The following is a 15886-nucleotide window of genomic DNA, read 5'->3' on the forward strand; positions in this document are numbered from 1 at the left end:
ATATCAAGAGAGGCAACAGTGTCCTTGAGCTCCCCTCATTGTACTAAGCACTCCACTCCATACCCAGCCATGTATAAGACCTAAGAGCCTTCTTCATGGAGCTGGGACAACAGGTCTGTGAGTTAATACCGATGCTGAGGGTGGCAGAGACTGTTCTCTAGGGAGTCCTGGCTCCATGTGATTTCCTGTGGGAAGAACTGACCCTAGTCTGCCCTGAGAGACTGTGGGTCAGAGGAGTAGTGCCCACTGTTCAGGCTCACCTTCCCTTCCTTATAGCACAGTCCTCTTTGCAGGGATGTCTCTTGTGTTTTGTAGGAGATTTGTGGTGTGGAGAATGAATGGTACCCATTTTTCAAGGATCGGGTTACCTCTGATTGCTGTTTAGTATGTGTTCTGTATATGTGCACATCTGTAGGGTTTTCTTTTGTAGCCTTGTGCAAAGGAAATGCTAAATCCTGGGTGTCCTGGCTTCTTTGACTTGACTCAGAAGAAGGATGCTGTGGGAAGGGAGGAGTGAAGATGTTAATTGTCATGGCAACCAGCAGGTTTTTATAGTGGAACACTGCCTTCGTAACCCAAATCCGTCACCTTTTTGCTAACTACTGGAAACAGACTGACGCAAACTCAAGAAATTACCATACCATCTCTCAGTGGGATTTTATTTGCTCTTTGGAACAGTCTTACAGTCATCTTGGTCCTTTCTTAGAATTCAGAACCGAAAGGCACATGTATTTATATGTCCAGAATTTTTCTAAAGTTAGATGCTTATGACGTGGTTGTTATCACGATGCTCTCCCGCTCCGTCCTCAGTCTGACCTGTAGGGGACTTAGGATGGGAATAGAGGCAGGCAGACATCCTATGTTTTGTGACACAGGCTCCTCCCTGGAAAAGCGTTCCATTTCCCACTTTGTAATGTTTGTTTGTTTGTTTGTTTTGAGGTCTGACATCATATCGTCTTGCTTCTCCACCATCCACAAGGCTGAGATGCCTGGAATCCCTCATTACTATCAGGCCTTGTGTAGACAAGTTCATAACCACCGTCAGCTGCCCAAGAGCTAATAGAACATAGAACCCTGTGAGTTCCTTTGGGAGCTCTGCCAAAGTTTGTAGGGAAGTGCTTACTGTAAGAAAACTTTGTGCTGCTGGGCAGTGGTGGCACATGTCTTTAATCCCAGCACTTGGGAGGCAGAGGCAGGTGGATTTTTGAGTTCCAAGCCAGCCTGGTCTACAGAGTGAGTTCCAGGACAGTCGGGGCTACACAGAGAAACCCTGTCTTGAAAAAAAGAAAGAAAGAAAGGAAGAAAGAAAGAGAGAGAGAGAGAGAAGAGAGAAGAGGAAAGGGAAAGAGAAAGAGAAAGAGAAAGAGAAAGAGAAAGAGAAAGAGAAAGAGAAAGAGAAAGAGAAAGAGAAAGGAAAGGAAACTTTGTGCAGAGAGGCAGAGGTTACCTAGGGGAACTAGAGACCTTTCATTACGCAGGCAAGGTGCTTTGGTTGATAAATACTTGGAACAGAGAAATTCAAACTTCTGAGGTTGAGAAAGTCAGATTGAGTGAGGATAACAAGAAGAGGTAAATTGTACTAATGTAATATATATGTATATATACACACATACATACATATATATGTGTATACATGTTGCATATCTATCTATATATGGATATAGATATATGGGTATGACATGGTAAAATACATTAATCTGTATAATTATTATACAATGATTGAAAGATAATGACCTCCACAGACTCATATTTGCATGTTTGGTCCCCAATTGGTAGAACTGTTTGGGAAGGATTAGTAGGTGTAGCCTTGTCAGAGGAAATGTGACATTGGGGGATGGGGCTTCAAGGTTTCAAAAATTCACACCATTTCCAATTCTTTATCTACCTAGTACTTGTGAATCAAGATGTAAACTCTCAGCTACTGCTCCAGTGCCTGCCTGCCTGCCTGCTGCCATGCTCCCCACCATGATAGCCATAGATCCTAACCTTCCGGAGCTATGAGCCCCCAATAAACTTGTCTATAAGTTGCCTTGGTCACGGTGTCTCTTCACAGCAACAGAAAAGTAATGAAGCCATGCAGTAATGGTTTCAAATCTACACGGAAAGGAGAGAGATGAAAGAGATCACCAGGCTGTTCTTGGCCCACGGAATTCCCTCTCTGAATCCATGCCTGGAGTTTGCTTGTTCTGGGACTGTTGGCCTCAATAGGAGAGAAGATGGGAGTGTGTCCTCGGGAATGATGTTGAGCGTGGTGGTAGCCGTGTGTCCCCAGTCTGTAGCGTGGACAGGGATCTTTCATGGAGGTGATTTGAAGGATGAACTTGGTTGAGCCCCTTAAGGTGACTTCTTTCAGTTCCTCATTGCCCGTTTGTCAGGTTGTACCCTCCCCACCCCCCATGCCCTCCCCCAGCCCCTCCCCCACCCAGAGCTCTAGCCCTTTCACACAGTTCATGAATGGACTGTCAGCCTTGGAATCCCATTCAACACGTTGATTTCCCAAATATGCATCAGTCCCCTGTGATGTGCTAGGTATTCTGAGTGACAGGAGGCCCTTCTCTAGTCAGGTGTTTGTTCCAATCGTCTGAGGCAAACAAACCAGACCCACAGGTAAAACCCATGTGTGTTCAATGGTGGCAATACAGCAGGAAAAGATAAAACAGAAGTTAGGTAGGAGCCAAAGTGAGGTCAGAGAGGAGCAGTTTAAAATAGAAGACTCAAGGGATGCTTTTCTCAGAAAAGACCTGTAGTGCTGGGCAGGTACATCATCCCTAGATAGGAAACAGCAAACACAGATGCTCTGAGACAGGAGCTTGCTGTGTCCCAGGTACACCAGGAGACATCTTAGTTGGAGCCAGGTGGACAGTGAGTTGAGCAGAGGTACAAGGGAACCGAGAGAAGTCATGGGGAAAGCCAGATCATGCATGATCCAATGTTTTGCAAGCACATCCTTGGTTGCTGGGTTGTAGAGAGGTTATAGATGGACCCAGGGAGACCAGACTGTGACAGCTGAGGAGGTGGTGAGTGATCAGTTCTAAATCCAGCCGAGGTTAGAGCCCTCTGTCACTGTGCAGGGAGCCAGCTCTGCATGGTGGAATTAGGGGACAGCGCAGGGCAAGGGCTTAGGAGACACGGGCCCAGCTTTGAAGTCCTGGTGCCTCTTATGACTGTGCAAAATCATCTTAGCCCATTTTTGCACCAGACTCCTCATGCAAGAGGACCAGTTCCTCATAAGGATGTAGGAGGCTTGTGTAAGCTGACATGCACAAAGGATCTTTTCTGATGCCCTCTCTTGACTCACATCTGGCTTGGGTACCCCTCTCTCCAGCCTGCGCCAACCTTCACACCCTTTTATCTTGGGACTTAGTTTGCTCAATCCTAAGGTAGGAGGGGTTGCTCCCTCTGGTGCAAAATAGCTATGTGGTGCATAGAAATGGAAGGAAGCAAGAAAGAAGGGAAAGCTCACATTAAGGATTTCATGTACAGATATTAGTATAATATTTGAGTTCGCACCTTCCAACAAGCCAGCAAGGTTTGTCTTCTCGGAGTTCAGTGTTTGAGTACATCAAATGATTAGTTAAGGCCTTGGCTACAGTTTTTATTTAAATAAGTCTAATTAGGGAAGGCATGTTCTCTTATTTCCATATTTTAAAATTTTATCTTCTCTCCGCTTTTGGCTTGTAGAAATTATTTGTTCAAAGATGCTAATTGGCGTCTTTGGGTTAGGTCTGCTTTAAGAATGAGTCTGAGTTTCTTCTTGTTCCTGAAGCAGCTTTCATGAACTCTCTAAGGAAAATCTCCCACAATCTTTTTATAATGACATTTTCAAGCAAGTTAAATCCGGCAGTCATCATTTAGATCACAAGTGATGTTACCTGTGGCCCAGGTCAGTGCCCACAAAGGTGGTGACCACTCTACAGCAGTTCTAAGCTTATTTAGTTTTATGTTTTAAGATTTAACTTTTATGTGTATGGATGGGGTCCTGCATGTGAATGCAGTACCCACAGAGGTCAGAAGAGGGCATCAGATCCTCAGACCCACAGTTACTGGCAGTTGTAAGATCCAAATGTGGGCGCTGGGAATCGAACCCAGGTCCCCTAGAGGAATGGCCATTACTCTTAACTGCTGAATCTTCTCTCCAGCCCCTTCTATTGAGAGTAAAGGCTTCCATCACCCACTGGCTGAGAGAAAGGCTCCACCCCAGCATAGCTTTCCTCTGTCAAACAATGTCTGCTTGTGACACCGTTGTTCACTGTGAAACAGTTTGATCTCTGTGGGAACTGCTGGGTTCTCTATGTAGTTAAAGCTGGTTTTATAGGTTGAACATCCCGCAGAACAGTCGCTGACATCCAGACCTCCAGTGTCTCACAGCGGGACCTTGTTTGGAGACAAAGCCTTTATAAACCAAGTTAAAATAAGGTTTGTAGAGCAGAATCCAGTATGGCTGGTGTTTTAATAGAAAGGGTAATTTGGACAGGGTCAGACATGCACCTAGAGACCAGAGTGTAGAGACCAGGGCATGGAGACGGAGGGTTTGGGCCATGGAATGAATGCCTCAGACAGCCACCAAGAGAGACATGGGATGGTCAGTCCCTGGCATCTCCCCAGGCACTCAGTCCTCTCCACTCTTGGACCTTGGTTCAGCCTCCAGAGCTGTGAGAAAAGGAATGTCTGCTGGTTTAAACCACTGAGTTTGTGAAACTTTGTTATAGTAGTTCCAGGAAGTGGGTATGGTCAACTATAGTGATTCCTTTGTTTAATTCAGTTTTTTAAAACCATTCTGTGTTCATGATTTGTGTGTGTGTTTGTGCTGTAGCGCACTTGTAGAGGGGGTCGGAGGACAGCTTTGTGGACGCAGTTCCTTTTTCATCTCTATGTGGACGATTCCAGGCGTGAGGCTAGGTAACATGGTAGAAAGATTGTGTTGCAAGCAACTTTACTTGCTGTTGTAGGGTTTCATTGCTGTGAGGAGACACCATGACCAAGGCATCTCTTTTTTTTTTGTTGTTGTTGTTTTTGTTTTTCGAGACAGGGTTTCTCTGTGTAGCCCTGGCTGTCCTGGAACTCACTCTGTAGACCAGGCAGGCCTCGAATTCAGAAATCTGCCTGCCTCTGCCTCCCAAGTGCTAGGATTAAAGGCGTACACCACCACTGCCCAGCCCCAAGGCATCTCTTATAAAGGCAACTATTTAACTGGGACTGGCTTACAGTTTTAGAGGTTCAGTTCTTTATCATCATGGCGGGAAAGCATGGCAGCATGCAGGCAGACATGGTATTGGAGGAGGTGAGAGTTCTACATCTTGATCTGAAGGCAGACAAGAAGAGACCCTAATTCCATCCTAGGCAGAATTTAAGCACAGGAGGCCTCAAAGCCCACCCCTACAGTAACACATTTCCTCTACAAGGCCACACCTACTCAAACAAGTCCACACCTACTCCAGCAAGGCCATACCTCCTACTAGTGCCATTCCCTGTGGGTCAGGCATTCAAGCACATGTGTCTATGGGAGCCTAACCTACTCAAACCCCCACGCTCCCTGAGCTGTCTCACTGACCCATTATTTTCCTTATTGACCAACATGAACTAAAGGCTTGCCAGGACCTGGCTCCACCTCAGGTAGAAATGTAAGCAGCATGGGCAGTTCTTGGTTAGCAGCTGGCCCTCTGTGGCCCCTCCATTGCAGTTTATTATTTACCATCTAAGCAAATGCAACATTTGAATCTGCTTGTAGCAAATTCATGGGACCCGAGGCTGACTCCAGTGTGCAATCATAGAAATAAATCACAGAAACAAAGCAAGCGGTTTGGGGCTGCTGAGATGGTTTGCTAGGTAAAGGTGCTTGCTGCCAAGCCTGATGACCTGAGTTCTAGTCCCAGAACCCAGAAGTGGAAGAAGAGAACTTGACTCTTGCAAATTGTCCTGGGACCTCCACATAGGTGCTGTGCAGAACATACCCACATGTGCACACATATATATGCACGCACACACACAAATCAACAAATGTAAAAACAAAAAACTTAAATAATCTTGGATCCTTGAGAGGGAGGAGGAGGAGGAGGAGGAGGAGGAGGAGGAGGAGGAAGAGGGATGGATGCAGCTTAGACTTTGGGTCTGCGTTCAAGTCCAGCTTTTATGGAGATTCCAAAAGGCAAGGCAGCCCACTTAGGGTTAGGTGGTCTTACAAGTTGGGTATTCGTGTGGGACAACTATGAGCAGAATTGCTAGGTGTCACAGGGATGCTATGTTAACCCTTTGAGGAATGTCAGGGTTTTCCAGTGGTTGGTCATGAGCATCCCTGCCAGTGTACGTAGGTTGTAGGTGTCCCATCTCCTCCCCACCGCTCCCTGTCTCTTTCTGTCTGCTGAGTAGTATCTCATGGCAATTTTGTGCTGAGAAAATTTTTCTTTCCATGAAAGTTGTCCCTATACACGCTACTAGGTAAAATATCCTTAACTTAATTAACAGTCCAGTACAGATGCACATCCTGTGTCATCCTAGGCAAACGGACAGGACATTCACTCATGGTTCTCCCATGGGGTAGCTGCTGCTTCGTGAGTATGATAGTAGAATATGAACATCTTACCACTGTAGCCAGCTGGAAGCCAAAATAGAATCCATGCCCTCTTCTGAGACAGGCTGCCCAAAGCTGTGAATTCCCTCATCAAGAACAAGTGGCTGAACAAATGCTTGGCACCCAGAGCCAGAATAAAAGCTAGGCAGAATGAATGAATAACTCTAGCTTTGGGAGTCAGGCACAGTTGTCGCGTGGCAGCTTGATCAAGCTACTCAAGGCTGTCGGAACCTTGGTGGTAGTAACTCCGTCAGTCACACGGTGAGATGCGAAGTGCCGGGCTCAGGACAGACACTCAGCTGACGTTAACTCCCTTTCCATATATAGCTTTGTTGTTAGCATCAGATATATTTTTTTTCCCAGATAATGGCAGAGCAGAGGATTCATTGTGTTGTTTAGATATCTTCTCTTTGCAGAGAAATAACGAGCTCTTGGCAAAAAAAAACCTTAGTGCTGGTAGAAATGGATACTGCAATTTGGTAGCTGCTGACTGACACGTGTTTGCCAAACAGCTATTCAGTCTTGAGCAAGCTCACCTAAAAGCGGGGAAAATGGGAGAATCCTGTAGTTTTATCCTCTTTGCCAGGTATTTATTTGGAAACAAATATCTTTGTAAAGTCCCAGCTTAATTTTTTTTTGTGTGAATAAAATGTTGACACGCTTTGGCTTAAGAGTTCAAACTATCCTATGTGAAACTTAAGTGTTAGTCGACACAAAGGTGTCAGACGCTTTCCAAAGGCTCATTGCTTTGATTTTTGATTTTTGGGTTTTTTTGGTTTTTGATTTTTAAGAAAATGTTGGTCTTTTTGTCACTGGAGTCTTTTGGGTTTTTTTTTTGTTTGTTTTTTGTTTTTTTTGTTTTTTTTTTCTTGCCCTGCAGGGAAGTCCTAGTAACAGGCTTCATGTCTGATTGGGTTCCATGGCAACAGAGGTTGTGACTTTATTAAAAGAGAGCCCGAGCATGCCAAGAAAGATAAAAATCAGAACATGGGAGATGTCCGAAGAGATGCATGTGTTCTGAGGGCCGTGTGCCCTGGAATGCAATCGGTTTCTCGTTCGCTGTCCTTGGTCTCCGTTAGCAATATGAGGCCCACAGCGTTGCCCCTGAGGTCACAGGGTTCAGGGCTCTCTCTTTGAAAACACATTTACATGTTTGCTTTTCATTCATTCACTGATCTTGCTTTTAATATCTTTTGATGTATTAGGAAAAATCCAAGCAGTTATGTGAAGAACCTAGGCAGGAAAGGATTCTGGTTTTTAAGGTAGGAGGAGAATATATGGCATCCCTTTTTGGAACTCATTACAGCTGTAAACTGTGCGATGGTGTGGGAGGGCCAATTAGAGGCAATTATAACCAGCTCGAGCTTTCCCTGAGTCAAAGCTTGCTCTGAGCTTTCCAAGCTGGGTCCTGGGAGGGTGGGGCGGAGCAGAGTGCTTCTCCTCCTTGTTTCTCAGTTAGAAAAGCTGATTCTGGTCTACAAGCGGAGCGTCTGTAGCAGGGCTTGCCATCCTTTCTCTCCCGACCACGACCACAAGAGGCTGGCAGTTGCCAGGACCAGAGCTGTTTGGCTCAAAGTGCTAACAGGAGCTGAGGAAACAACGGTGAGGTGGTTGAATCAGCCTGCGCTCCTGCCTTCTTGTTGCTTTCTTTCTCAAGGGTAATCAGTCAGGCCTTTCCCCTCATTCTGATACTGAAAGTGAAAGAAACCGAGGGGCCGGTCAAATCAGACAGGTCACCCTGTCTGTCATCCTCTAAGCCGGTGGGTGGCACGTTCTGACCTGCATCCGGAACTCAGACTTTGTTAGTCACGTACCCACAGCTGCCTCACGGTGAATCAGAAACTTCGCAGATACTTGGACTCTGATGATTAAACATAGCAGGCAGTATTGGTCTGTGAGCAAAGAATGAGCTCACCACGTTCTGGGCCCCCGAGCCATAGTTAATCAGACCTTGGGGAAATTATGTCACTCAGTCAGCCCTGGTTCCGTTCTTCACAATGAGCTCGACCTGAACAGATGCTTCTCAGACTTCCCTGTGTATAATATTACAGCCTGGGCTCCAGCCCAGGACACGGAACCTCCTAGAAATTCTGATTCACTGTCTCGGGTGGGGCAAGGAGGGTTAGAGGCCCCAGGTGATCTCATGAGTAGTTGTTCTGGAAATACCGCTTACCTGGCTCACTGATGGCAAACTAGTTGGAATCAAAACTGGAGGGAGAAGGGAAGCTGTCGGGTATAGATTCCCATTGATCAGGATTAGGCAATGGTGGCCAGGCTCAAAAACAGGGCCCCACTTTCCCAGCTCCCTTCTCGGCTCAAACATAGCTGTCTTCCCTGCCTGCCCCCCACATCTCTAAGGAACCAGAAGGGGCCGAAGTGATGAGAGGCCAGTTGGGTTTGTTCGTTCTCAGTGGCTCACATCCCGGGGCAGGGTAGCTCTGAACACTTACACATTCGTTCCTAGACTCTTGGCTCTCTGCAGTGTTGTCCCCTCAGATAGAAGTGTTCACTAAGGACTTAATTCCAGTGGGCAGGAGGCAGTGGCAGAGACATCGGAATTACCTAGGGAGGTTGTTTGAAAAGAGTGGATCTGAGCCCTAAAGATTCCCCGTCACGCAGAGCCCTGGTTATTCTTTTTAATATGAAGCATTTTTACAAGGAAAACCCATGTTCTTTTGAAGATTTAAAACTAAAGCTATAAGAAACCAGACCCCAACCAGCCCTCCTGAGTACAACTAACTTCAAGTTCAGGCGCACACGTGTAGCATAAAGGAGATGACCACATGGGGTCACTTAGATAATGGACGTGCACACAACCAGAGCCAGGGCCTTAGAGAGCAGCCGGCTGGATCGCTGGAGAACCTGAGTTTACTGGTTAAATCATTAACTGCTAAAGCAAACAGGGTTCAATGTGTGTCTCCTCTGTGCTCTCTGCTTGTGGCTAGGTTTTGCGTTCCCTGTGGAAGAAAGGTTAAATGACATCAGTAAGTGAGGTTCTCAGTGTATTATCTGAAGAAGCAATTGTGAAAAAGGCTCATCTTTTTCCTAGCAAGCTTAATGTAAAAAGTGTATGTTCGGGGGCTGGAGAGATGGCTCAGAGGTTAAGAGCACTTTTTGCTCTTCCAGAGGACCTGGTTCGGTTCCCAGCGCCTACATGGTGACCCACCGTCATCTGTAACACCAGATCCAGAGGGTCCAATGCCTTCTCCTGGCCTCCATGGGCACTACATGCAAGTGGTGCACAGGCACATATATGCAAGCAAAACCACCCATAGATGTAAAATAAAAATAAAATAAAGCTAAAAGCATTCTTAAGCGTAAACTTATTGGAAAGAATAAAACCCATAGTACCAAGTACACAACCCGGAGTACTATGTATATTTCTTCAGGGGAAAACCAGACTCTCTGTTCTGGCCTTATGTCCCCCAGACCTGGGGTATCGAGTTATATTCACTATGCAGCATACTCTCTGCCCAAAAAGGTTTATTTATTTCATGTGAGTGCATTGTCGCTGTCTCCAGACACCAGAAGAGGGCATTGGATCCCTATTACAGGTGGTTATGAGCCACCATGTGGTTGCTGGGAACTGAACTCAGAAGCCATCTCTCCAGCCCCATCCGGCTATTCTTGGACCACTTCTCCCACTGACATGCGCACTGACCACTTCTCCGTTGACATGAGCACTATTCAACCTCTTCCTAGGCAGGATGTCACTATTCAAGTCTTTTCCAGGACGTCGTGGCTCATTATTTGCTTCCCCCCTGTATTTGTTTGGATTTATAATGCTATATTTTACATCTCTGTACCTTTTTCAGGAGCGTTAGAAAAGTGCTGAGCTACCCAGTTACAGCTTCAGCATCCTCCCCCACTTGCTTGCCCACCCCCACCTGCCCCCATCGATAGATAAATTGCTAAAGTAAAAGTGTTTATAGGCCAAGGATAGGTACAAATCTTTGTCCTCCCAAAGCTGGTGCCAGCTTGCTAGGAGCATCTTTTACCTGCAGACTGTCCCCACCCCACCCACCGCTTGACTGCTGTCATGGCCTGTCTGTGTACGCAGAACCCGGGGCTTCATCAGAAGAGACCCTTGACTAAAAAAGAATGAAGTGAGCTATTGGTAAGAATAAAAAAAATAAAAATAAAAATAAAACAGGTACAGTATGCCTACAGTGTTCTGAGGGAGAAGAGGATGAAGAGCCCAGCAGCAGGTAGCTAAATGAATTTGCAGAGGGCTTGAGGTCACAGAGGTCATAGATCCTGAGCCTCCTTTTTTTTTTTTTTTTTTGTGGAACTGTGTGTGGACCGCTAGTGGACAGTAGAGCTTCACAGTTTTAGCAAACAGAGACGATCGGCTTTCATCCCGATAACCTTGAGTTTAAAGAACCCCTGCATTGAAAACTGGGTTTAATGCGTCTGACCTGTGTGGTGCAACACAGTCCACTGCAGAGAAGCACTCTGGCTTACTTGCCTTCCTCTGAGGACTTGGCTGAGGGAGTGCCACCTCTCTGCCATCGCCTGCCATCCCCAGGGCACTTCAAGCCCCATGTTACTCGCCCAGGGAAAGATCTGAAATCTGAGACATGGCTTCGACGGGGCATACATTACTTTCATACTATCACAAAGTTTAAAAAAATTTAAGTCGACCCTCCTACGTCAGGTCTGGAGCCATCTATAGTTTTAAAAGTGTTGAAGTATTAAGACAAAATAAGCAGATGAGCCCAACCCCTTCCAAAAAGCAGGCGTTTCTTTATAGAGCATTCTATTGACTTGACATTTCGTTTGAGGTGAGGCCCATTTGGCAGCATTTATTATTTAACACTTCTTAGACCCTGCTTTAAACTGAGATGGAGAGACCATACAATATTAGCTCCAGTGGGCACACTTCTTCCCAAACATTACAGTGTAGATATGCACAGGCTAGGTTTTATTATACTGACAAAATTCTCTCTTTTTTTTTCCTAAACCCCATTGTCCCTTTCTCCCCGCCCCCAAACAGTTAAAGCAATAACTCTGAAACCATCCAGCAATTTTGGGATCTTGGCATCCGTAATTTAACCTTAAGGGCAGGAAACTTCCGGTTCCCCTGGACCATCCTGGTCCGAGCTTTTCATATGACTTTGTGTCAATTCAAATATTTGAGAATACGTGCATACAAGGAAGGTCAGAAGGGATTTAAGGACGGGTGACTGACAGCAAGAAAGCCAGTGATCTGCTTGCGTGTGTTAAATTATAAAACGAAGCGCTATATAATCTCGAAAGGGCAGGAGGAAAATACGAACCATCTCCTGTCTGCTGTGATATTAGGGCCTTTTCAGAGCTTGTTAAATCTCAAGAGAAATTTCCTTAGCTAAAAGCAGAGTCTCAGAAAGGTTAATTTACTTGCCCAGGGTCACACAGTTACCAAGAGGCAGAGCTGGGGCTCCAGCAGGTCTGCCAGACCCTTGAAATCCATGCCCGTACTTAAGAGTACAGGGTTCTTCGGGCTTGCTGTCCAGAGCAAACACCATGACACCTGTGCTTGAGTGTCCAGGGAACCTCTGAAGTGTCTGAAGCTGAGTCCCCTAGCCCGCACATCTCTTGCCTATTGTGTGGATGGCACTGTGCTGCCTCGGCCTCGCTAATGTACACTCTGTCCTCTGATGACCTGGAGCTAGGATACTATTCTCTAGCTTTTACTACCTTTGGCCTCTGATTTGCTATGCTAATGCAGCCACTGGCCTCTGATTTGCTATGCTAATGCAGCCTCTGGCCTCTGATTTGCTATGCTAATATTGGCTCTGGCCTCTGATTTACTGTGCTAATGCAGTCTTGAATCCCTTCTTTCCATCCTGATCCCTCCTCCAGTTCCAGGTTGCCAAGGGCCTGGCAGATGAACTCAGCTTAAGTGGGGCAGTCAGGGTCTGATCCCTAGGGCGTCTCTGTTCCTTGTACCATATTTCTCAAAACTTACATTTCTCTATGTGCTAACCCAAAGCAACTTTGGACAAACAAACTTGTCTCTCTGCTTTAGAGGAAAAAAAAAGCCAGCCCCTCCCACTTGGCAGCACTTCCCTGGTGCTCCCTCTGTACCAAGTCCTTTCAGTTATCAGTGACTGTCATTGTTTCTTCCTCTGTGGCCATTAGACAAGAAGAGGGCTTTGCCTCTCCAGCTGTGCCTGACACTCAAGGCACCCAGAGCATCTGTCTTGGGAAAGAATCAACAGAGGAGAGGGTCTCCTGACCCTGCATGTGGCCTGCAAACCACTTCCACTTCCCTCCCTGTTCACTGAGTGTCTGCTTTACAGCTGGTTGTGTGTGTATGCATGTGTGTGTATGTATGTACGAGTGTGTTTGTGTGCATGTGTGTGCATATGCGTGTATGTCGCATGTGTGCGTGTCTTGTATGTGCATGTATGTATGCATTATGTGTGAATGTGTGTATGCATGTGTGCGTGTATGTATATATGTACCAGTGAATGTGTGTGCATGTGGATACGCATGTGTGCATTGGAGTGCATGTGTATGTATGTTGCATGTGTGTGTGCCTTGTATGTGCATGCATGCATGCATTTGTGTGTGTGTGTGTGTGTGTGTGTGTGTGTGTGTGTGTGTGTGTGTATGTCCCATCCTACTGCTTTGCATTTGCCCCGCCATCCTGGATTTGTTCTGTCGAGCCCTTTTCCTATAGGTACTCAGGAGCACCAACCAGGCTAAATGTGAATTGTCCTGCACTCCCAGGGTTACAGGATAGCAGGCCTCTGCCCTGGTGGGCCTCCCTGCAGAGACAGGGAGGCTCTTGCTTAGCCATCAGCACAAAGAGCCCATTTGTACAGCAGGGTGCTGAATACACCATATTATTGCTGACAGTTGTTCTGGGCACAGTACAGGGCGTGGAGTTTCCCCCGAGACCAGCACAGGAATATCCAGAGATAGCGTGTGTCGATCTTCAAAGTCCAGCGTGAGTCACCACCAGCAGGCACAGGGAAGAGTGTCAGCCTGCCTGTGCACAGTTGGCTGCCTTGGGCAGACAGGTGAGAGAGCCTCGGCGGTTTTGTTGTTCGGGTTTGTCCTGTGGCGTTTGGTAAGTCTCTTTATTGTCTCTCCAGCTTCAGCCCTAGCATGGACATAGGTATTGTCAGGCCTTTTGTAATTAATAACCTGCAAGATGCTTGAAAGAAATACAAATTATTTTTGTCTTTACTAAGTTGTCTTTGTGCTCTTTTGCAAATCCCTCTCTAATTTCCCAAGTGGATTTCTAAATATTTAAATTCCAAAATTCCTAGGGAGTTGCCAAATTCCTTCACTGCTCATTCTTCCAGGAAGTGCAACCCCAGTAAGAATAGTTCAGGAGAGCAGAGCAACAGACGCCAGGCAGGGCAGAGTGCTGGGGCTCCAATTTTAAAAAGACCAGTTCTTCCCCAGGTCCCCCTCGCCTGTGGGTCTAACAAGTCCTGAGCTGGCATCTAACTTCCTCCATTAACATTCCATCTTCCCACAGTGGTCATCCCTCATTCCACTTGCCCTGGAAACCGGAGCTTCTATATAACTGCCTCTGTGACACCTTAAGCTACCACAGGCAAGAAGGGTGTGGCGTATGCCACCCTGTGGGTGGGGATGGGGGCAGTCTAGGGGGAGTGCTGCGTACTTTGAATTGGGATTCCTCTACCCATCCTGGGACTTGTGGATGGGACACGGACGTGGTGGTTTCAGCAGAGGTGAAAAATCTTGTACCTGTGCATCCTATCCTGGAGCTGATGAGGTCACAGGAAACCAGTATTCATGTGACCGTGTGTGTGTGTGTGTGTGTGTGTGTGTGTGTGTGTGCACATGTATTATGGAAGAATTTAAATAGTGATCTTCTTTTCATTCTTTAAATATCTATCAATCTATCAGTCTATCAGTCTATCTATCTATCTATCTATCTATCTATCTATCTATCTATCTAGTTTTTGAAGACCGGGTTTCTTTGTGTAACCCAGGCTGACTTTGAACACAGAGCCTGCCTCTGCCTCCTCAGTGCGCCACCACCGCTCAATACATTTAACTGAGGTCTTTTTTTCCCCCAAGCTGATTCTTCATCAAAGTTTTGTCTAGGATGCCTTTAAAGACAGGGTGTGTTCTTGGAAGCTGTTCTCTGGTTTTCAGAAACCACAATAACTGGTTGTGAGAGGAAGTAACCAGTTAGAAATCTCAACCCTTAAATCTCAGACCTTTAACTTTCTGTTATTTAAGAAGAAAAACCAGAGTGCCTAATTGTTCCAGCAAGCAACAAAGTATCCCATAGCCTCAGCATTGTGATCGGCAGTTAACAGAGCAGCGTGGCGTGCACGGGGCCAGTTGGAATGAAAGAGAAAGTGCTCCCCAGGTCATACTGCCTGTAAACCAGTTTCAGTCACCATCCCCACCCGCCCCTTCCTGCCAGGCTGTGCACAAAGATAGGAAGTATTCTGTCAAGCCATTGATTGGAGAACAGGCCTTTCTGGAGATCCTGTATCCATGTTGGCACCCCTTCCACCTATGCAGCCCCTATCAGGGGCTTAGCCTTCACCATGGCCAGGGACTTTCTCCTGACTGTATCCTTCACTTCCCTGGATGTGACCTAGTAAGGACAATGATGGGTCAGAAAGACAGGACCAAATGCTGGGGTGGCCTAGGGCCCTTTAAATCCAGGTCATAATTTAAATTTTAATAGTATACAAAGGTTAAGTTATGCTGGAGATAATCATATTGAGTTAAACCCATCTTAGAAAGGCTGCTATTATGTGTCTTCCTTCCTGGTAGTTCCTAGGTTCTATATAGATATATATAAACCATGTATGTATGTGTGTGTATGTATGCATGCCACAGAAGTAGAAGCCAAACCAGGAACAAAGTAGGAGGTGTGGGGGACCATGCTCAGCAAGTGATACATGTATGAAAATGCCTTATGTCACACAATGGGAGACACATTGAAAACAGTTTTTCCTTGTCATTTTTTTAAATGTTAAGGGGTGTGTCTGGTAGCATGCCTTTAATTCCTGCACTCTGAGGCAAAAACAGGCAGATGTCTGTGGGTTCAAGACCAGCCTGGTTTACAAAGCGAGCTCTAGGCCATCAGGTCTGCATAATGAAGACCCTGTCTCCAAAACTTCTTTCAAATAAAATGGTGGGGACAGAGCATCGGGATTGGAAAAGATGCCATTTGTTCTCTTACTTCAGACACATGTAGTTTAGTACTTTATTCCATAGTTTGTACTTTTAGAAATGGCCCTAAAGTATCACATAGTACGCAGAAGAGATGGGGCCCTAAGGAAAGAGGAAGTGGAATGCCTGAGAGCCAATGCCAGTTATCAGACATGA

At 46.1% G+C, this 15886-nt stretch overlaps 1 protein-coding gene across 7 annotated transcripts in view; it reads left to right on the top strand.

Annotated features, from left to right (window-relative positions):
- The window catches only part of Tmcc3 (transmembrane and coiled coil domains 3), a 279273-nt gene that overhangs the window by 225717 nt on the left and 37670 nt on the right, over positions 1 to 15886 (top strand). The window contains exon 1 of one of the 7 annotated variants that reach the window (NM_001359761.1): positions 13474 to 13578. The exons of 5 other annotated variants lie outside the window; for them this stretch is intronic. The gene's annotated coding sequence lies outside the window, so the exon portion shown is untranslated. Of the gene's footprint in view, positions 1 to 13473; positions 13629 to 15886 lie in introns of those variants that run through there. One more of the 7 variants, NM_001359760.1, reaches the window with a different exon arrangement.

This window comes from Mus musculus, chromosome 10, assembly GCF_000001635.26.
Source record: "Mus musculus strain C57BL/6J chromosome 10, GRCm38.p6 C57BL/6J".
NCBI lineage: Eukaryota > Metazoa > Chordata > Mammalia > Rodentia > Muridae > Mus > Mus musculus.